We start from the raw sequence: 23,470 nt of genomic DNA, 5'->3' as shown, positions 1-23,470 counted from the left end.
CTTCTTGTGAAGTCCTCCAAAGCAAACTGAGTCCAAATTAGTTTCCTCAACAAAGAACAACCATAAGACATTCTGTAGTTACATCAGTAACTTAAAAGGAAAGGCCCAGATTTGTGCTGAACTGGTAGTTAATACCACATATACTGAGCCTGTGGACATAGTTAACCTGTTGGTCGACAGGTTCTCCCCTGTCCCCACCACATGTACCCTATGACACCCTACCACCTGTCCTCTACCTTGTATCTCTAAAGAGCAGGTCATAAATGCCCTGTCTAAGGACAAAAACACAGCATCTATGGGACATGATAACATGGGCTCTGACATGAATTAGCAAAACCACTGGGTACTCTTTTTCATCGTAGTCTAAGCACCAGCTTCATACTAGCTGAATGGAAAACAGCCACTGTTATTCCCTCGCACAAAAGTGGTGCTTCCTCTAACCCCAGGAACTATAGACCTATTAGCCTGACTATCCTTATCTGCAAGGCCATGGAGCGAATCATCATGGACCTTATCAACAAAGATATAGGTAATTTCCAAACACTTGACCTACTCAGTTTGGATTTGTCAAAGGGAGATCATACCTATTAAACCTGGTGGACTTCTTCAAGACAGTCAGCAAGGCTCTGGATGAAGGGAAATCTGTGCATACAGCCTACCTGGAATTAGCCAAGGTGTTTGACACTATCCCCCACTCAAGGATCATTGACAAACTCACCCAACTAGGCATCAACCCTTATATCATTAGATGGGTCGCTAACTGGCTCACTGATAGAACTCATCTAGTGAAAAAAAGGGAATCCATCTCCAACAGCAGACCTGTAACCACTGGTGTTCCACAAGGATCAGTCCTGGTACCACTACTGTTTGGAATCTATTTCTCCAAAGTACAAGCAAAAACTAAAGGTCTGTGGCTGATAAAGTTTGCTGATGACTGCAAACTGGGAGCAGTTATAGAATCTCCAAATAATGTCAACATCCTACAAGTGGATGTTACATAAGCAAATGATTGGTGTCAAAGTCATTGCCTTAAGCTCAATGCAAAAAAAATATATTATCATTCCTTTTGGTAAAAGCAATGTTCCTGCTAACTACCACATCAATAGCAACACCTTAAGTACACACTCAGTGGTGAGAGACCTGGGCACACAGGCTGACAGCAACCTTACCTTTGACCAGCATGTCTCCACAGTGGTAAGAAGGGCATTCTATATTGCTCATCTCCTAAGTAAGGTTATTGCCTCCAGAAAAAAATAAGTTATAACCTTCCCTGTACACTTCCCTCATCAAGCCACTAATGGAGTACAATGCCCCTTTGGTATGCACCTTTCCAAGCACCTGCAGCAATTGGAGAAACCACAAATGTTTTTCACAGGGAAAATCCAAGGTGTTCAGCATCTGCCCTTTTAGGATCATCTGGAATCACTGTCACTTTATTCTGCTTCATACAGACTAGTCAGAGGTGATCTCTGCCTTGCATACAAGGCAATCTGTGACCCAGTAAAAGTACAAGACTGGCCTAATGGTTAAGGTGTTTACCTTACAGACACAAGGTACAGGGTTTGAATCTCACAAGAGATAACTGGCTAGGCTTAAAATGGCTCACAAAGGCAGTTAGCCTAGTACTAATCTATGAACCTATGAACCATCTTTATTGGATATGCTGCATATCCATAAGTCAAATGGTACACTGGTTACTTGCTCTAAAGACCTTAACCTGGTATGTAACATTAATAAAACCTGCTGGAGGGACAGATTTGTCTCCCAGAGGTTACCATCCCTGGGGTACCATCTGTGTCCCTCTTGGGCAGGAATAATAGATGCTGATCATGGAAATAAGACTAAGAACTTGGCTAGGCTTGTAAGGGCCCAAGGGCTGTTAGCCTAGTAATTTACTCTGATGTTATGTATCCCAGCGACTACCCCATCTATGGAACAGGCTCTGCATCCATGTAAAGCAGAGTTCCTCCCTAACCCAATTCAAGTGCAACCTGGACAATTGGATGGGGAACAGGAAATTCAACCCTGGTTTGTTGGCACCTATGCCTCTAATGGTCACAGGCAACCTGAAAATGGTTAATCTTGCAGGCCCCTGCTTGTAAAGGTTTCATCTCACAAACCCCTGCTTATACTTATCAAGGGTATCAAAACCTGTCAGAGATTTGGGATGTATGGCTAGGTTGAAAAAGGCCCTTGTAGTTGTTAGCCCATTAAACACCTATGAACCACAATACAAGTAGCTTTGTCAGATAAAAAAAAAAAAACAATGAAAGTCCATTGCCATCCTGCACCTTGGGTATCCCATCATCCAGACAACCATTAACAGCTTGGGAATTATTAACTTCTTACCTGCTACAGTTAAACATTTCTGTAACACAAATTAACTGCTTTCATATTTTTCTGTATATGGCAGAATGAATGCAATCTACTCTTACTTACAGTGAGTTCCATCTCTTAGGGAGTCTATGATGAAGAGATATCTTGCCACTCAAGTAAATATTAATTTGATGCTTATTAATGCTCTCTTCATCTATTTGTTTTTCTTCTCCTTGCAAATTTAGCCTTACTGGTACTCTGAGTTCTCCAACACCCTCATGAGCCAATGGAGTCTTCTCTGACTGGCCTTTTTAACTTCTTATATGTTACATCATCTGCAGTTGCACCAGTTTCTTGTACTGCCCTTTTTTCAGTGTCCCCATGGTCGGTGTTTTCACTGTTGGTCCTGCCACCCCAGAAAAATACAATAAAACCCAAAGCCAAAGCTCCAAAGAAAACATTTCTACAGTGGTGATGCTGTCTTAAAAAATGGTCTCTTGGTCTCTTGAGCCTTTGATATTCTTAAATGTCCTGGGGCACACCCAAGGATAAAGCTGTTATGATCAGCCTCATAAATGACCTAATGCCTAGAAGTAGGAAAGCAGAATTTGGAGGAATCTGGGAGAAAAATCAAATACAAATAAGTAGAAATAAGTCCAAAAACGATAGCCAGCGAGAGACAACCAGTTAGCTCGTAAAAGTAATCCAGTCTTGATCATAAAAAATAAAATAATTCTTTTATTGTGTGCACAGGTTAGCGCTTTCACCAAAAGCTTCTTCAGACCTTAAAATCTTCTCTCCAGACAAACATTTGCTTATATACTCATCATGTGATATTGCTTCAATTAATCAATTAACTTGCTCAGCAGACCAACCTTTCCGTAAATTTAAAGTCACAATAGCATGTATATAACAGTATTGATGTATTTCTAAGCATCCTAAACTTTTTAAAACAATTAAGAAAAAATTAAACGCTCTATTAAATATAGAGCACTGCTAACCACATATACCTCATTCATGCATGTAAAATTTCAAAGTATAAAATGCTTAAATATTTGAATATATTCTCAGCTATAAATTCCTATATCCTTTAAAAAATAACCTGCATATTATAACATTGCTATCAATGTATCATTTGTGCACTGATGAACATAAGGTGCTCCGTATTTGATGGATATTGCCCGGAGTTCTTATCATTCATCATAACAAAACAAATGAATGCATCTATTCTGTGTGTTTTTAATATTAGATGCATTAATTTTAAATTTATGTGACAGTGTACACAGTTAGTGTATATTAATCATGGCTTGTACCGACAATAAAATCAGTGAGTTCCATAGGCAGATCGGCTGATAAGCTGGGGTATTATAATCTTGATAAAACCTTGCATTTTTGGGGAGCCGATGTGATGATAGGTGTTTATGATGAATGATAAGAACTCCGGGCAATATCCATCAAATACGGAGCACCTTATGTTCATCAGCGCACAAATGATGCTTTGATAGCAATGTTATAATATGCAGATTATTTTTTAAAGGATGTAGGAATTTATAGCTGAGAATATATTCAAATATTTAAGCATTTTATACTTTGAAGTTTTACATGCATGAATGAGGTATATGTGGTTAGCAGTGCTCTATATTTAACAGAGCGTTTAATTTTTTCTTAATTGTTTTAAAAAGTTTAGGATGCTTAGAAATACATCAATACTGTTATATACATGCTATTGGGACTTTAAATTTACGGAAAGGTTGGTCTGCTGAGCAAGTTAATTGATTAATTGAAGCAATATCACATGATGAGTATATAAGCAAATGTTTGTTTGGAGGGAAGATTTTAAGGTCTGAAGAAGCTTTTGGTGAAAGCGCTAACCTGTGCACACAATAAAAGAATTATTTTATTTTTTATGATCAAGACTGGATTACTTTTATGAGCTAACTGGTTGTCTCTCACTGGCTATCGTTTTTGGACTTATTTCTACTTATTTTCCAGACAGCGGAGAGGCATTTACTCCTATGGGTGTGTTAGTATTAACTGTTACGTTTGTAAATACAAATAAGTGAATTTTCTGAAAAAAAAAGCAGAATGCCCGCAGTTGTTCTATAAAACACAGCATATATATGTATCATTGAAATAAAAAGTACATACATACATATACTACATCACATACAAATGCATGGCAGAAAATACTCAGCTACCCTTTCATTTTAAAATTCTGAGCAACAACTTATTCCACAGAATTACAGTTTATGGACAAGTCCTTTTCCTCTGAAAAACTAACTGCCCAGTCTAATTTACATAACATTCTGATACAGACTAACAACTGCCCCACAATTCACACTTCTCAATTAAAGATCTATTAAAATACTCTGCATTAACCCCAGTACTCAACACCAATTTCATTTTCTCAGATTCCTGGCATACAAACTATCTTCCTTATATTTCCATTAGTCACTGTCCCAGGTGCCCACTACAAACAGACCTCGCAGTGCACTAAATGGACACAAATGTACATTTCCTCAGAAGCATACTTATTCAGAATTACACTTCAATTGAATGGTTATATCAACTATAAATATCTCATGGAATAAAGTTTACCTAGTCAAATCATCATTTCTTCTTTATAACCCGTGAGAGCACTGCTCATCAATAAAAATACTCTCAATACCCATGGGTAAGAGGCTAAACATACAACTTAAATTCACTGCCCTCCTGTTGCCCCATCCCATGTCAGTTCCTATCAGTATCTATGTCACAATGCTCCCCAAATGTAAAAACCACCTCAGCTCAATAGCTGGGGGAGTTGATTGTAACTTCCTTCCATGGTAACTGGCACATATTTCAGGTTGAGCTATAGTAAGTCTGCCCAGAAGCTACTGGATACTCCAAACTCCAGTAATGGTGTGTGTATGTATATATATATATATATATATATATATATATATATGTGTGTGTGTGTGTGTGTGTGTGTGTGTAGAGAGAGAGAGAGAGAGAGAGAGAGAGATGAACGAATCAAAGAAGTTTCTGTATCGTTTGCTTGTCCTACATCATTTGAAAGTGGCACTGAACAGACAACTCGAAGCATTCCCAAACTGTCACACTCTTGCCTGCCAGGACTCAAAAGTGGGCTGGTTCTGCAGATATGCTGATACTGTGTGCCCCTTCGTAATGCCACCCGATGAAACCCTTTTATGGTCTAACAACTTCTGTCATGTTTTACACAAATGAAAGCAGGACACCAAGCCAAGAGCCAGGAAAAGTTTGACAGATTTACTATTTTACTTCCTGGTTGTCAACAGGTGCTCGGATCCAGAATACAAGAATACAAAAGTCTTTCCCGAAGATCAGGGAAGATGCACTTCTGTAAGCACTAGGGAATCAGCTCTTCTTGACAGCCAATCGCTAGTGCCATCTTTAAACACTAACAGCGATTGTTGCCATCCTTACCTATAACAGGGGAAAGTCAAAAAAACAAAATATTTCCCTGAAGATCTGGGAAGTTAAGGTGCAGATCAACTTATATAAGCATTAGAGATCGGTTCTCCTACGCAACCGATCACTAGTGCTTACACGGAACTATTGTTGCAATGTTGGAATTTTACTACCGGAACCAAGACAAGATTCGCAAGGGGTAATCACAAGAGAAAAAAAAAGCTGATATGTGGGCATAGACTAACTGTGACATCACAAAATGGGAGTTATTTAATATGGGTGGCAACATTTAAGTTTCGGTCCGATGAAAGCAATCTTTTTCAGAAACGGGACAGTTGTGAGTGATATGTGTTTATCAAATGTTAGGTTGTTGTCTATTGTGACACCAAATACTTTTGTTTGGTTAACTGGTTTAATTATAGTGCCAATAGTGGAGTAGATGGAGAAAGGAGGTGGGTTGGCTTTGGATTTCCTGTTGGAGAAGATGATTAACTTTGTTTTGTTTTGGTTTAGGATGAGTTTAAGTTCATTTAGGTAATTTTCATTATCTAGAAATGATTTTTGCAGTCTATCCTGGAGTTCTTGGGTTGTAGGAGCAGAGCAAATAAGAGTAGCATCATTGACATATTGAATGATAGAAGCAGATTTACTGGCAGTGTTTAGACTATTTGTGAATATAATAAAAAGGAGAGGGCCAAGGATGGAACCCTGAGAAACCCCAACAGAGACTGGGAGGAGTGTGGAGAGTTTATTATCACATTTAGTTGCCTGTTATTGATTAGTAAGTTAGCTAAAGAACTAGTTGAGAGTTGTAGAGTTGAGGTCGAAGGAGACTAAAGTGTTGAGTAGTAGTTGGTGGGATACTGTATCAAAAGCTTTGGACATATAAAGGAATATAGTAGCAACAAGTTGTCCATTGTTATTGAAGAGGTTGATGTAGTTAGTGAAACTTATGAGGGCTATGGAGGCACTGTCTTTTGGATGGAAGTTGTGCTGTGAACTAGATAAGGGGTTAATTGTAGTGAGGTGATCTAGTATCTGCTTATGGATACATTTCCCTAAGATTGTGGCTAAGGGTGATAGAATTGCAATGCACTGATAATTAGAGAGATCTGTTGATAGACCTCTCCTGTGGAGGGGGATGATATGGGATATTTTTCAGAGTATGAGAACATATTGTTCTGAGATGGATCGATTGATTAGGATAGATATGGGATAGGCATATACTGAATTTGAAAACTTTTAGTATTATTTCTTTCAGAAAAACAGAAATTGTCAACAACATATAATATAGAAAAGCATCCCCTTACAAAAGGTAATTAGGGGTCTGCATATTTGGGCTGACAATTTCCTCTAATTCGATTGTCACAAGGTAATTGTTTCAGGACATGCTGTTGCATAACACAAGTAGTAGCCCAAGATATTTTGTCTACATCCAATGCCATTGTCTCCCAATATTCAACACTGATCAGCCCCTTTATAGAGCACAATGTTCTATTCAGTATGTATGCATCTCACATGACATCTCAAACACAAAAAGCCCAAGAGATTCCTAATAAACATTGTCTCTGGTCATAAAAACTGAAGTTATCAGGAGAAACTTGAAAGACCTGCCTGAGTACTCTTTGTCTTATAGACTCTTGAAGGATGATCTATGCATCATTTACAGTATCATTGGGGAGCTGGTGGTCCTTGACCTCCTATATTTCACTAAGAAAAGCAACTCAGCTAAGACTAGAAGCAGAAACATGAACCTTCATCAGAAGGTAAACAGAACAAGAAGGATAGACAGATTCATCACCTACCACCTCCCCCTTCTCTAGAATAAGCTTTTACTACAGAATAAATAATGATATTCTCTATCTTACTAGATAAACAACCACAAAAAGCAGACTGATGAACAAAATCCAAATAAGTTCCAGGCAGGCAGGTAGATCGGACTCCAAATGTAACTTTAAATCAAAATAAATTTAAATAAATTTAAAATAAATTTAAATCAAAATAAATTCAATTAAAATAAATTAAATTTAAATTAAATTAAAAGTTACATTTGGAGTCCGGTCTACCTGCCTGCCTGGAACTTATTGCGATTCTCTATCTTCCTTGAAATTAAACCTGGATGACTGAATGGGTGCTCTGATATTTATCCTGAGACAAACTGTCATCTCTCTCTCCATGAGAAAGTAGATAAAGTTTGAGGGTGGGTACTGACAAGGTGTACATGGGCTTTAGACTAAAGCAGTCTAACATTCATATGAATCTTATAATTTCTACTGATTCCACAGTTCTGGAGGAAGACTTCAAGGATGACTTGAGGAGTGAGGGACATACCTGTAGGAGTGTACTGGTATGAAGTTTGTATGACCTAAATCTAACAGACCATTTTCCAACATGTGCACGTCTTGCCCAAAGTTCATGTTGAAATGTAAAGTTGCTCCCAAGTGTACTTGGTATCAGAGCACCTTGGTCCATGGCTGATGTTTTATTTATTTATTTATTTCACATTTGTTAACCGGGTTGGTCCAACTGAGCACAAGCCCATTTTCAGTGGAGACCCAAGGAGAAAAGCTCCAACAGTAGTACATTTACATAATTAAACATGTTAGAGTATTAATTAGATTACAAAGGTTAGCCAGAAAGAAAAATAAAATACAGCATAGTTGTTAACATATACAGAGAGGTCATTTGAATAAGTAGAGTTATATATGTTGACTTGTTACTCATATTACCAGAATTGGACCATATGCTGTAGACACTCAGGACATTTGGTTAGAGTGCAAACTCGAGAGATCAGGGAAACCACAGCAGTAAACAGGGTGTGATGGCAATATTCTGTGCATAAAGTATATTACTTAAAGCTGATAAAATAAACACAAATAATTTCTGTCTGGAAAACATCTCATGTTATTCCCCTTCATAAAGGAGGAAAATCAACTGAACTCTCTAACTACCGACCCATAGCCTTGCTCTCTCCTCTTGCTAAAATCATGGAAAAATGTGTCCAAAAGCTACTTCTGAAACACCTGTTAACTAACAATCTGCTAGCTAACTGTCAACATGGTTTTAGACCCTACCATAGCACCACCTCTGCCCTCCTCTCCTTCACAGACTGCATCAATAAAAATAGGAACAATAATACCCTTAGCTCTGCTATATTTATTGACCTACCCAAAGCCTTTGATATGGTCAATCACGAAATCTTGTTACACTTACTTAAATCATTTGCACTTGACACAAGCTCAATTAAATGGTTCCACTCTTACCTAGACAACAGAAAACAGGCAGTGAGGTGGCAAAATAACTTATCCAACCACCTCCACATTACTCTAGGAATTCCCCAGGGCTCAATTCTTGGCCCTCTCCTCTTTTCAGTTTTCATTAATGATCTCCATACTCATATTTCTCCTGCCACCTGTATACAATATGCAGATGATTCCACTTTAATCTGTTCTGCCTCATCCCCCTCTGTACTGCACTCTCTCACCCAAAAGACTTTTGAAACCGTAGAATTTTGGTTCCTCAAATGATGCTTAATTTTGAACCCGAAAAAAAACAAATTATTACTCTTTTCACCAACCCAAAAATCCTCTCCACTGAATTTCTGTATCACATCAACTAATGGCACAAACATATCACCCGATCCATCTACCAAACTTCTCGGAGTTGAAATAGACAACAATCTGACCTTTGACACACACATCAACAATACTATAAAATTAGTTAACAGAAAACTAGGCTCCCTCTCTAGAATTAAACCATTCCTTACTCCACATGCCAGAACTTCCATTGCCCAGACCCATCTTATCTCCACTCTCCTGTACGCCTCTCCCATCTACACTTCAGTGTCCAAAGCTAACCTCAGCAAACTGTCTGCTGCCTACAACAATATTGCCAGATTTGCCACTAATTCTACTTTTAGAACTCACCACTGCCAAAACTTAAGGCAACTACGATGGCTAGAGCTACAAAACCAAATTCTATTTCAACAGATCTCCTTAGCCCACAAAATCCTTTACAAACCCATAAACACACCCATTCTCACATCACTTATCCCTCCATGCTGCAATCTTAAAAGCCTCCGCTCCTCCGACAAACTACTTATATCAACTAGAAAACCCAATAACTCAGCTGGCAAATCTTTGTTCTCTAACACAGTAGGAAAAACCTGGAATACTCTTCCTCACAATCTCACAGCAATCTCCTCTCTTCCCTGCTTCAAATCCCAACTCAAAACACACCTCAAAACCCACTGGCTCTGCCCCTGTAGCAACCCTGACTAGATTACCTTGGTATCTAGGTACTCTCAACTTCTCTGCTGTAAATAACTACCTTTCCTCAGGTATCTAGGTACTAGAAAAAATTCTTTACATTTTTTCTTTTTACTTTCTCTAGCTCTAGAAACGCCTAACAAAATACACTCACTATTTTTCTCAACTTCTGCCTTTTAATATCTAATGATTTTGACATATATATTATAACCATGTCTAATGTTTTTACCTGATATTACAAATGCTTGCATGTGGAGCTTTTCTCCCCGGGCCTCTGCTGAAAATGGACATAAATCCAGTTGGACCAGCCCAGTCAACAAATGTAAAATAAATAAAAATAAAATAAAAATAAAATAAAATAACAATATTAATGAAAATATTTGAGTCACCCCAGAGAGAAGGTAAGGTCACATAAAATAGTCTGCAATTTTTATTTCAAGAATTGAAATCCTTTTCCAAAGCAAGGCGATTTAAACATAATTACAAGGAGTCCAAAATGTCTGCAACTGCATGTCTAAGCTGAATATACGATTGACATTTGTTTTGCTTTAGTGGTTGCAATTATATTCTATTTCTACCTGTGTCATTGATTTATTTATCAATAAGAAAAAGGCTATAATCCAAACTCATAGGTAAGTACTAGGCTAGCTGCCCATGTGGGTCATTTTAAGCCTAGCCAATTTCCCTTCCAAAGGTGAGAATCAAGCTATGTACCTTGCCTGTGTGAGGAAAACACCTTAACCATTATATCATCCCCAACCCCAACTTTTACTCTTTGATATCATTATCAAGGCTCATGTTACACAGTACAACAATGGTTTACATTTTTAAAGGAAATCTCTTTTAAACCAATTCAAACATCCTACATAAAAAAGCTCCTAAACAAACTAAAACCTTGCTGTCTAGCTGCTGATCAACTGCCAAATGAATTCCTAAAAATTGCTGCCCCATCTATAGCCTACCCAGTTTCTGTACTAATCAAGCGCTCAGTCTCCAAACAATATGGGCCCCTCCTCTGGAAAGTCTTTCACATCATTCCTCTACACAAAGGAGGCTCTTCCTCTGGAAAGTCTTTCACATCATTCCTCTACACAAAGGAGGCCCATCTAGAGACATTTCCAACTACCGCCCCATACCCATCCTCCCACCCATAGCCAAAATCCTAGAAAAATGTATTCACCTACAACTCCTCAACCACCTTACCTCTAACAACCTCCTCTCCAATGCTCAACATGGTTTTAGACAATGGTACAGCACAAACACAGCCTTGTTATCCTTCACCAATACCATACACCACCTAATGAACAATGGACAACTAGTTTCTGTAATCTTCTTGGATATGTCAAAAACCTTTGACACCATCTCCCACCAACTACTACTAAATAAACTCGCTATTTACAATCTCAGTCCAGCATTCCTAACATGGTTTCTTAGTTACCTATCAAACCATCAGCAGGCTGCTAAATGGGATAACAAACTCTCCCCACTACTGCCTGTATCTACAGGTGTACCCCAAGGTTCCATACTTGGCCCCTCCTCTTCATAACATTTACTAATAACTCAAATACAGCTACCCAGCTAGCCTCAATCATACAATACGCAGATGATACATCCCTTACCTGCTCTGTCCCTCCCCCACAAAAACTACAAGAAAAAATACAAAAAGCATTCCAACATATTGAGACTTACCTTCCCAACAACCAAGTCATCTTCAATGCAAACAAAACCAAATTAATAATCTTTACAAACAAATCCAACAAGACCAACTACCCACCCCTCTCAATCCACTCCTCATATAGTATCATAATTGAACCTACTACCCAGGCCAAACTCCTAGGGCTCACAATAGACAATCATCTCATATTTGATATTCACATTTCCCTAACTATCAAAAAAGTGAACTGTAAACCCGGCACACTTTATAGGGCCAAACCCTACCTGACTCCCCAAGCCAGGCTAGCCACAGCAAGATCACAACTTCTCCCTACACTTCTCCATTGCTCACATATATTTACCAACTTTCGCAAGGCAGATCTCCAAAATCTTGAATTCTGCTGCAACAAAATCGCCAAGTTCGCCACTAATCAACCCCATAAAACCCATCACTGAACCGCTCTTCTACAACCAAACTGGTTAGAACTTTCAAACCTTCTAACCTTAAACCAACTCACTATTGCCCACAAAGTCATTCATAGCCCGCATACCTGTCCCACAATCTCAACCCTTCTCCAGCCACAGGTAAACTGCAGATCCCTAAGATTCTCTAACAGGCCACAGATCAAAATAACACAATCCCATAACTACCATGGTGACTCCCTCTACTCCAACAAAATAGCTAAGTCCTGGAATGCTCTCCCACCGAATATGCAAAGTACCCATTGCTACTCTTCTTTTAAAATGGAATTAAAGAAATATCTAAAAAAAACTGGCTTTGCCCCTGTTGCCAACCCAGATAACTCCTCTCTCCTCAGCCACATTGTTACTCTCTTACATTGCATTTTTCACATCTGACTTAATTTTCACCTGCTATCTCAGTTATGCAAACATTTTTAAATGCATTAAATTCTCAATCTCGGAATAAACATGCCTGCTCTTCAGCTGCTTTTCACCTTTACAGCTCTTAACTGTTTTCCATATCACTAGTGATTGCTATATATCTACTTGAAGCTATTAATGTAAGAATAGTAGTCACAATTACATTTGAGTATTATTCAATTTTCTATTAGTTCTGATGTAAATACTGTACTTATTTTTTTCATTTTAAATTCTCATGTAATTTTTTGTATCTTACTACAATCATTCTGATGTAATTTCTGCATTTTATTATTGTAATATTTTGTAACTGGAGCTTTTCTCCTTGGGCCTCCACTGAAAATGGGCAATCCAGCCCAGCCGGACAGTAACTGGTAAACAAATGTAAAATAAATAAATAAAACACTACTTGCTGAAGACTGAAAATAAGTAGTACATACCAAAGTGTTAGATATATGCCACCAAAGGCTGCTAGACACTATGTCAGTACATACCAAAGTGTTAGATATACGCCACCAAAGGCTGCTAGACACTATGTCAGTACATACCAAAGTGTTAGATATATGCCACCAAAGGCTGCAAGACACTATGTCAGTACATACCAAAGTGTTAGATATATGCCACCAAAGGCTGCTAGACACTATGTCAGTACATACCAAAGTGTAAGATATGTGCCACCAAAGGCTGCTAGACACTATGTCAGTACATACCAAAGTGTTAGATATACACCACCAAAGGCTGCTAGACACTATGTCAGTACATACCAAAGTGTTAGATATATGCCACCAAAGGCTGCCAGACACTATGTCAGTACATACCAAAGTGGTAGATATATGCCACCAAAGGCTGTTAGACACTATGTCAGCACATACCAAAGTGGTAGATATATGCCACCAAAGGCTGCTAAACACTATGTCAGTACATACCAAAGTGGTAGATATATGCCAACAAAGGCTGCTAGACACTATGTTAGTACATACCAAAGTGGTAGATATATGCCACCAAAGGCTGCTACATACTATGTCATTACATACCAAAGTGGTAGACATATGCCACCAAAGGCTGCTAGACACTATGTCAGTACATACCAAAGTGTTAGATATATGCCACCAAAGGCAGCTAGACACTATGTCAGTACATACCAAAGTGTTAGACATATGCCACCAAAGGCTGCTAGACACTATGTCAGTACATACCAAAGTGTTAGACATATGCCACCAAAGGCTGCTAGACACTATGTCAGTACATACCAAAGTGGTAGATATATGCCACCAAAGGCTGCTAGATACTATGTCATTACATACCAAAGTGTTAGACATATGCCACCAAAGGCTGCCAGACACTATGTCAGTACATAGCAAAGTGTTAGACATATGCCACCAAAGGCTGCCAGACACTATGTCAGTACATACCAAAGTGTTAGATATATGCCACCAAAGGCTGCCAGACACTATATCAGTACATACCAAAGTGTTAGATATATGCCACCAAAGGCTGCCAGACACTATGTCAGTGCATACCAAAGTGTTAGATATATGCCACCAAAGGCTGCCAGACACTATGTCAGTACATACCAAAGTGTTAGATATATGCCACCAAAGGCTGCCAGACACTATGTCAGTACATACCAAAGTGTTAGATATATGCTACCAAAGAGTGCCAGACACTATGTCAGTACATACCAAAGTGTTAGATATGTGCCACCAAAGGCTGCCAGACACTATGTCAGTACATACCAAAGTGTTAGATATGTGCTACCAAAGGCTGCCAGACACTATGTCAGTACATACCAAAGTGTTAGATATGTTCATAGGTTAATAGGTTCATACTAGGCTATCTGCCCTAGGGCATTTATAAGCCTAGCCAGAGTATGTTTGGCTTTCGCTACCCATTTTAAATTAATTTTGTTATGCCCTTTTTCGAGGTTAGTATACTGTGCCTCTGTCTAACACTGACATAGATGTGATACCCAAGGTAAGCCTACAATCTCCCATCCACTCATCAAGATTCCTCTTGAAGAGAGTCAATGAGGGACTCTGCCTAACCTGGACTGGGATTTTATTCCAGAGTGAAGGGAGCCTCTAGGTTATGATTCTGTCCCTCCAGCATGTCCTATTTATTTCAGTGCTGAGGTTCAAGTCTCTCGAGCGTGTAGCTCGATGGGATTTGGATTTTTTGAGGTGCAGCATGTCCCTTAATTCCGGGTTGGACATGGCTTTATACGTCAGGCACAGATCGCCTCTGAGCAGTCGGTATGCCACTGAGTAGAGCTGGAGTTTCTTTAACCGGGCAGCATATGGCATCTGTTTAAGCCCTTTGAGGATTGGTAAGGTACTTTTGGGGTCTTTCCAGTTGCTGCAGGTGTTTGGTAAGGTACATCCCAAAAGGGGCATTGTACTCGATTATGGGCCTGATGAGGGATGAGTAAAGAGGCACGATGACCTCCCCTAATCTAGATGTGAATCCCTTCATGATTAGGTGGGCTATATAAAATGTTTTTCTAACCACTTTGGCCACGTGGTTGTCAAATGAGAGATTGCTATCAACTTGGGTCCCCAGGTCCCTAATTACTTCTTCTGTACATAATGGATTACCACCTATGTGGTAATTTGTGGGCACTTTGTTTTTGCCAAAGGGGATGACTATACACTTTTTGGTGTTTAGCTTGAGGCCATGTCTCTGGAACCAGTTGTCTGTTTCTATGAGGCCCTTTTGGAGGATGCTTGTGTCGGCTGGAGAGTCGATTATGGTGCCCAGTTTGCAGTCATCTGTGAACCTGGTCAGTCACAGTCCTTCTGTGTTGGCCTGTACCTCCGAGAAATATATACCGAACAAGAGAGGTCCCAGGACTGAGCCTTGTGGGATGCCACTTGTAACTGGTTTGGAGTCTGACATGGCTCCAGCAATTCTAACCATGTGGGTTCTGTCATTGAGCCAGTTTGCAACCCATCTAATGACATAGGGGTTTATATTTAAGCTGGTGAGCTTATCTATAATGCCCGAGTGAGGTATTGTATTGAAGGCTTTTGCGAGGTCCAGGTAGGCTGTGTGGACCACCTTCCCTTCATCAATGGCCTTGGTGACTGTTTCAAATAAGTCGACCAGGTTTAAGATGCAGGATCTGCCCTTAACAAAGCCGAAAGTACAGTTTTGTACCTACCATAAATGTAGATGTTCGAGGATTCCATTGCTGCAGTCCTGACTATTGGGTATAGTCCGCGTCCCAGTCGGCCCGAATACCAGAGTATAAGGCTGACGTCGGTCATGGCGCCTTAGACTGACGTCAGTACGTCAGGGTACTAATGCGCATGACCGACGTCATTTCCTCAGTCTTTTCTTGCCCCAGATGTCAGAAGACCCAAAAGACAAGTCCCAAAAAAACCTGCACCAAAAAACATGTACAATATATACAACAATATATAGAAAAATATAAGCATGTAAACTCACCTACACAACCACCCCTAAACACAGAGGGAAGGAGGGAGGGTAAATTGGACTGCAGCAATGGAATCCTCGAACATCTACATTTATGGTAGGTACAAAACTGTACTATGTTCTTCGTCTTCCATTGCTGCAGTCCTGACTATTGGGTAGAATCCCAAAGCAGAGGAAAGGGAGGCTGGCAAATTATAAGGAAGTAGGAGCTGATAACATGCCTTGCAAAACAGCAGTGGCAAAACCAGCCCTAGACTTAGAGTAGATAGGAAGATGATAATGCTTAGAGAAAGTATGCACTGAACTCCAAGTAGCTGCTTCCAAAATATCCTTAGTTGCCACCCCTTAGAAATGCTGTAGAAGTGGCAGTAGCCCTAGTGGAATGAGGCCTAATCCCAGCTGGAATCTCCTTGCCATGATGGGAATAACAAAATGCAATGCAAAAGCCAATCCACGGAAATAGTTTGTTTTGACACAGGCTTGCCCTGTGAACTCAAGGCAAAAGAAACAAACAACTGCTGAGACTGCCTAAAATCCTTAGTCCTGCTTAAATAATATCTCAATTGCCTGTGTACATCTAAAGTGTGCAAAATCTTTTCCCCTTTATTTTGGGGATCTGCATAAAAGTAGGCAAATGAATAGTTTGGTTTAAAGCCACACTAGAAACCACCTTAGGCATAAAGGAAGGATTAGTACGTAATGATACCCTATCCTTATGGAAAATCAAAAGGCTCTACTGCCATAAGGGCCTGCAACTCAGACACCCTTCTTGCAGAAGTAATGGCCAACAGAAAAGCAGTCTTCCATGACAAGTATTTCAACTCAGCAGTAGCCGCAGGCTCAAAGGTTGTAGAGTAAGTTTTTCCAACACAAAATTGAGATCCCAAGCCGGAGTAGGAGCTCTCGTGGGGGTCTTATATTCTTTGCCCCTCTAAGAAACTGCTTGAACAAAGGATGCGAAAACAAAGGTGGGTCACAATCATAATGAGCTGAAATTGCTGCAGCATAAATCTTAATGGAAGAGAAGGACAAACCTTTGTCCAATAACTCAGTAAGATATTGAAGAGCCACACTCAAATTAGGCTCAGAAATCTCCAAATTCTTTGCTGTACTCCAAAATAAAAATCTCTTCCATTTGTCTGCGTACACCTTCCTTGTACTAGGTCTTCTAGCTTCCATAATCACATTTAAAACTTGCTGAGGAAGTTGAGACCTGCTGTGCTTCAAGAGAGAATATGCCAGGCTGTTAGATGAAGAGAGTGAAGCTTGACATTGAGCAGATGACCATCCTTCTGAGATAACAGATGAGGAATCAGAGGTAAAGGCCATGGAGGCTTCCTTACCAGACTCCGTAGTAGTGGATACCAGTGTTGCGAGGCCAATCTGGAGCTATCAAAATCATCCTTGGCCTGTCTTGTCTGACCTTTAATAATACCTTTGGAAGAAGAGGCAGAGGTGGAAAGGCATAGACATGAAGGTTTTTCCAACTGAAAGACAGAGCATCCACTTTCCAAGCTGTGTGATGAAACCCCTTTGTGCAATACTTTGGCAGCTGGTGGTTTAGTGGAGAAGCGAACAGATCTATGTCTGGAGTTCCCCATGACACTGTCAATTTCTGAAATACATGAAGATCCAGTTTCCACTCGTGGGGATCCATGATTTGTCTGCTTAACACATCTGCTAGGTAGTTCTGTGCTCCTGGCAGAAACCTTGCCTGAAGAGTTAGTTGCAGGCTTAGCAGTCTCCCATAAAATCATTGCTTGCCTGCATAGAGGATAAGAATGTGTTCCCCTTGCTTGTTGATGTACCACATGACAGTTGTGTTGTCTGTTAGAATCAACACCTGCCCTGGAAGAAGTAACTCCTTGAAAGCCAGCAATGCAAACTGGACTGCTAACATCTCCTTCATGTTGATATGTAGATGCTCTAGTCTGGCAGGCCACTTGTCTTGTATCCACTTTCCATTGAGATGAGCTCCCCAAGCAGTGTCCGAGGCATCTGTCGTTAAAATCTGACTCGCCTCTGGCCGGGTCACAGAGAGTCCCTTGTTTAGGTGACATTCCTGAGCCCACCACAAGAATTCCTGTTGAAGGCAAGGTATTATTTGAATGACAGTGTCCAAATCCTGGCAGTGCTGTGTCCATACATTTTTGAGATACCATTGCAGCTTCCTCATATGCAGTTTGGCATTGGGAAGCACCAGAATACAAGATGCCATGAACCCTAATGCTTGAAGGACTGTCCTTGCAGTCAGCACGGACTGATGAGATAGTTGATGGAAGTAAAGTGACAGACTCTTTTGTTTGTCCGGGGTTAAAAGGCCATCTGGGCTGCTGTATTCAGTCTCACACCCAGAAAGCACATGTCTTGAGAGGGTACTAGACTGGACTTTATTTCGTTCACAGAATACCCCAGGCATCTTAGCACTGCTATGACATATTCCAGATGCTGTAGAAGGTCTTCCTTTTCTTGAGCCAGAATCAGGCAGTCGTCCAAGTAAGGATAGATTTGAATGCCTTGAAGCCTGAAGTAAGCTATCACTGGAGCCAGAACCTTTGTGAATACTCTGGGCGCAGTAGATAAGCCAAAGGGCAATGCAGAGAACTGATAATGAAAATCTCCAGTTCGAAACCGCAGATACTTTCTGCAACCTAGCCTTATAGGCACATGAAGGTAAGCTTCCTTGAGATCCAAAGTTACCATCCAGTGATCTTTGCCCAGCAGAGGTAACAGTTGTTGTAACGTCAACATCTTGAACTTGGGAATGTCCAGATAAGTGTTGAGGATAGATAAATCCAAAATTGGTCTCCACGTGTTCCCCTTCTTTGGTACTAGGAACAGGCGAGAATAAAATCGAAAGCCCCTTTCTGATACAGGGACTGGCTGAATGGCCCCTATCTGGAGTAACTGAGAAATTTGCTTGTGAGCCTCTTTTCTTTGTGGAGGAGGAACGTCTGGCATGCCTTTGAAAGGGGCAGTGTGTGGAAATAAAATCTGTAACCGTGATGAATGATATCCAGCACCCATCTGTCTTGAGTGACTAAATCCCAATTTTCTTTGAAAAGAGACAGTCTTCCTCCCAAAGGAGCTGCCAGCCGAGAATCCACTGGCAGCTGAAAAGGCAGGTCATTGGGTCTGCTTACGAAAAGGACTGACCCCTGCCCTCACCAGAAGTCTGAGCAGGTGAACTGTCTGATCTAGGCCTAAAGAACCTTGAGCCCTGCCCCTACCACGTCTAGACCTACCCCTAGACTGGGAACCATAAGCAGGATATGTCCACCCCTTAGCAGGCCAATTTCTACTAAACTTCGGAGGCTGCACCTGCAAAAAATCTTTAACAGTCTGCATAGACTTAGCTTTGTCCTCCATTTTCTTTAAAACTGCTTCCACAGGCGGCCCAAACAACACATCAGACTGTAAAGGAGCATCCAAAATCCTTGTCTTAACATGCTCAGCTAAATTCTGATCCTTCAACCAGGCATGTCTGCGAAGGACAGAACTAGTAGCAGCCACCCTCGAGGAGGCCTGAACAGCATCAAAACCACACTGCAAAGAATGCTTACCCACTTGTTCAGACACATGAACCAAATCCAGCAATTCTTTACACTCAATACCTTCCGCCAAAGCATCCACCTTAGATTTCAATTGTGAAAGGAGATAATTCTGATATTTCAGCATATGAAACTGACAATTCAACGCCCTCATGGCTAGAGTGGAAGAAGTATATACTTTCTTACCCCACCTATCCAAAGCCCTTGCCTCTTTATCAGAGGGTACAGGATTTTTAACCACAGAAGCTTTAACACCTTTAGGCCCCTGAGAAACAGTTTCTGGGTCCGCCCTAGGACTCTTAAACAAATACTTATGAGCTTCAGGCACCCTATAATACCTATCAGGCTTAACAGGAGCAGGAGGCAAGGAGTCAGGGTTCAGGGAAGCCTCTGCAAAAACATCTTCCACCACATTCAACACAGGAGGAATAGCTAAGGGCCTATGCTGGGGTAAAAACAAGAATTCCCTAAGCCTTTTCCTGGAATCAGAGTAATCCTGGCCTTCCCATTTAAAGTGCTCCCTCATGGAGTGAAGAGTCTCTGAAAATGAAAAATCCTCAGGAGGAGAAGCTGTAGGAGTGGAATCATCCACATCAGAATCAGAATAAGTAGGAAACTCTTGCAAGTCTTCCACAGAAGACTCTGAAGCCTGTGAACACTGTTCAAAACTATCAAATTCCTGTTCCACCCTAGGCCTCTTATCAGGCGGGGGCATAGAACCTCTAATCAGAGTAATCAAATCTTCTGCCATTTTAAGCATATGTTTCTTAGGCACAGAGCCCGAAATGCTAGGAGAAGCCCCCACAGAAGCTGAACTTGGCCTACCTCTAAAAGAAGCTTTGGCAACAGAAGGAGAGGTCCTAACTACCTTGGGAAGAGAGGGAAGAACAGTTACCTGAGAAGCCCCCTCAGCCTGGCCTACCTCCTGAGAGGGCACATCCTGTAACAGTAAAGTATCTGCCTGAGACTCCATAGAGACTCCTGGCAAAACCTCTGGCTCCCCTAAGCCTTCTAAAGAACCGACGTCCGGGACTGCGGTTCCTCACCCCTAGGCTTCACTGTTTTGTCCTTGCGCTTCTTGGATGAAGCGGGCGCCGGAGCATCCGGCGGCATATTATAATTACAACGCTTCCCAAACACTAACCTAGCACAATCTAGCCTCCTCTTAATAGTGCGCTTGTTAAATCTAGCACAAGGGCGGCAACCAACAACGTCGTGCTCAGGCCCTAAACAAGGTATACACAATGTATGATAATCCCTATGCGGTATCTGCTTCCCACAAGAAATACAGTTATTCACTTTTCTGACATCGGTTAAATACTGAGGCAAGAAAAACCAAAATGTTCTACGGGTTACTTAGCCAACTCTGTTTCGGTCTGAAACTCCGGTTTCGGAAAATCTCAGAACGCCAACCTGCACTCGCAAAATTGCTTCTGCATCGGACCATGCGGCAAAAAAGACTGAGGAAATGGCGTCGGTCATGCGCATTAGTACCCTGACGTACTGACGTCAGTCTAAGGCGCCATGACCGACGTCAGCCTTATACTCTGGTATTCGGGCCGACTGGGACGCGGACTATACCCAATAGTCAGGACTGCAGCAATGGAAGACGAAGAACATCTGGGTAGGATCCAGTGTCTGTAGGTCCCCAATATCTTTATTTATGAGGTCCATGATGATTCTTTCCATAGCTTTGCAGACCAAGCTAGTCAGGCTTATGGGGCGATAGTTTCCAGGGTCCGTTGAGGCACCACCTTTGTGGAGAGGGACCACTGTTAATGTACGCCACTCTTTGGGTACATATCCTGTAGTAAGGCTGAGATTAAACAGTAGTTTTATGTTTGGGTTTAACTCTTCTTGGAGTTCATGTAGGACACAGCCTTGGACACCGTCTGGTCCCATTGATGCTGTGTTTTTTGCTTTGGAGAGGCCGGCTCTTACCTGAGCATCTGAGATGTCAGGGGGGCAGCACTCTGCTGGGATAGATATTTGCCCTTTTGTTGGGGAGAAGTTTGCTGAACCTGTCAGCTAGGATGTTGGCAATGTCTGTGGGTTCGGTGTATTTTTTGTCATTTTGGACTAATTCTGAGCATATCTGGGAATTCCCATCCAGGTTCTTAACATAATTAAAGAAAGCCCTGTGATTATCCTTAGTGTCCTGTGCAATTTTTCTCTTGAAGCTGGCCTTAGACGATTTTATGAGTGCCCTTAGTTTTTTGCTAATACTGATCAGAGATGCCTTCCCTTTTTGGGATTTTGCTCTATCATGAAGTAGCTTCCTCCTTCTATTGTATAGTTTGTTTATGGCTGGGGTACACCAGACAGGATGTCTGCCTTTGGAGGATTGGGTCTTGGTTTTATTTGGGATTGCATGATCCATGCATTCCTGAAGGTGTTCATAGAATGCATTTATAAAGGATTCTGTGGTCTGAGCCATATTTTCCACAAGCCCGGGGGCTTTGAAGGATTCCACCTTGGTTTTGAGGAGTGTGAAATTTGCTTTAGAGAAGTTTTTCACAGTGGTTTTCTGGGCAGGGGTCAGGATGTGAATATCCAGTGAGATCAGTTTATGGTCTGATCTTACCAGTGAGGGATACACTTCTGGTCTGGAGCATAGAGTCACCATGTTGGTGATGATCAGGTCCAGTATGTTTTCCCCTCTTGTGGGAGTGGTAACAAGTTGTTCCATAGCATTTGAGTTTATGAATTCTAGGAACCTTTGGGCTATTGTGTTGGAGCTAGAGTAATGCTCCCAGTCTATGTTTGGGTAGTTGAAGTCGCCCTGTATAATGGTGTTTGGAGAGACCTTCATATTTTCCAGTGTTCTCAGGAAGGCCGAGTGAGGTTCCTGGGTTTGGGAGGGTGGTCTGTAGCAGGCTATAAACTGGAAGGCAGTTTCACCCACTGTTAGTTGCACATGGATAGTCTCTGATGCTTCGTGCTTTGCCACCAACCTGGAGATGTGGGTATCTTTTATGAATATCAATACTCCCCCTCCTTTTGTGGTTTGGTCCAAGTTTTGGTGTCGAAAAGCATGGTATGAGGTATAACCTGGTAGTGCTGGGGTGCTCTCAGGATCCCTGAACCAGGTTTCTGTTACTGCACAGATATCGATGTTCTCCATGCTAAGGAGAGTTTCAAGTGCGTGCATCTTGAGGTTTAGACTTCTGGCGTTGAGTAGCATTACTCTTAGTTTCTTATCCCTTGTGATACCTATGGAGGTGGGTTTGTCTTTTGAGCCTTGCCTAAAAAAGGCACTATGGGGGTAGCAAGAGCCTTTGCCAATATCCGAAAGCCCAGGGGTGACAGGTGCAAGCCGTCCCTAGCGAAGCACCGTGGCTTGTCGAGCATATCATCCAGGATGACAGGCATTGGATTTCCTTTGAATGACACCAGTACTTAAGCCATTTGTTGAAAATGATCATCTTGTCTTCATATTGTGGCATCATTCTTGGTGAGGGTAAGATGCTACTCAAGGTCAGGGTCATACCAGCCTGGGCTACATGCTCAGAGAGCTCCTCTATGTCTCTTTTCATGTAGTCCAGGGAGGTACATCTCAGGTCATTCACACCAGCATGGACAATGACTGATTCATATTTGTACTTGCCTTGGAGTGACCTGAGTGCTTGTGTTATGTGGCGGATCCTAGCGCCCAACAGGCTGCTCACCATGACCTTCTCCTTGTTCAGCCTGGTGAGCAGGACGTCAGTGTGCCTGACGATAGAGTCACCTATTACAAGTGTATCAGGTGTGTTGTTTAGCCTTAAGGGATGTGACTGTTTGGCACACTGGCTTTGTGAGATATGTGTTGCACGTGTTTTGTTTTGGGGTAATGGTTGCTTGGGTGTCTGCTTTGGAGGTCTCGGCTGCTTAGGCAGATCTTTATTTAGAGCCTCCGAGTATGTTTTTGTGTGATTATGTGTTTGGTTTGCTGTC

Source organism: Protopterus annectens, chromosome 4.part1 (genome assembly GCF_019279795.1).
Source record: "Protopterus annectens isolate FY-2018-M chromosome 4.part1, PAN1.0, whole genome shotgun sequence".
Lineage (NCBI taxonomy): Eukaryota > Metazoa > Chordata > Ceratodontiformes > Protopteridae > Protopterus > Protopterus annectens.
This window is presented reverse-complemented; position numbering follows the sequence as displayed.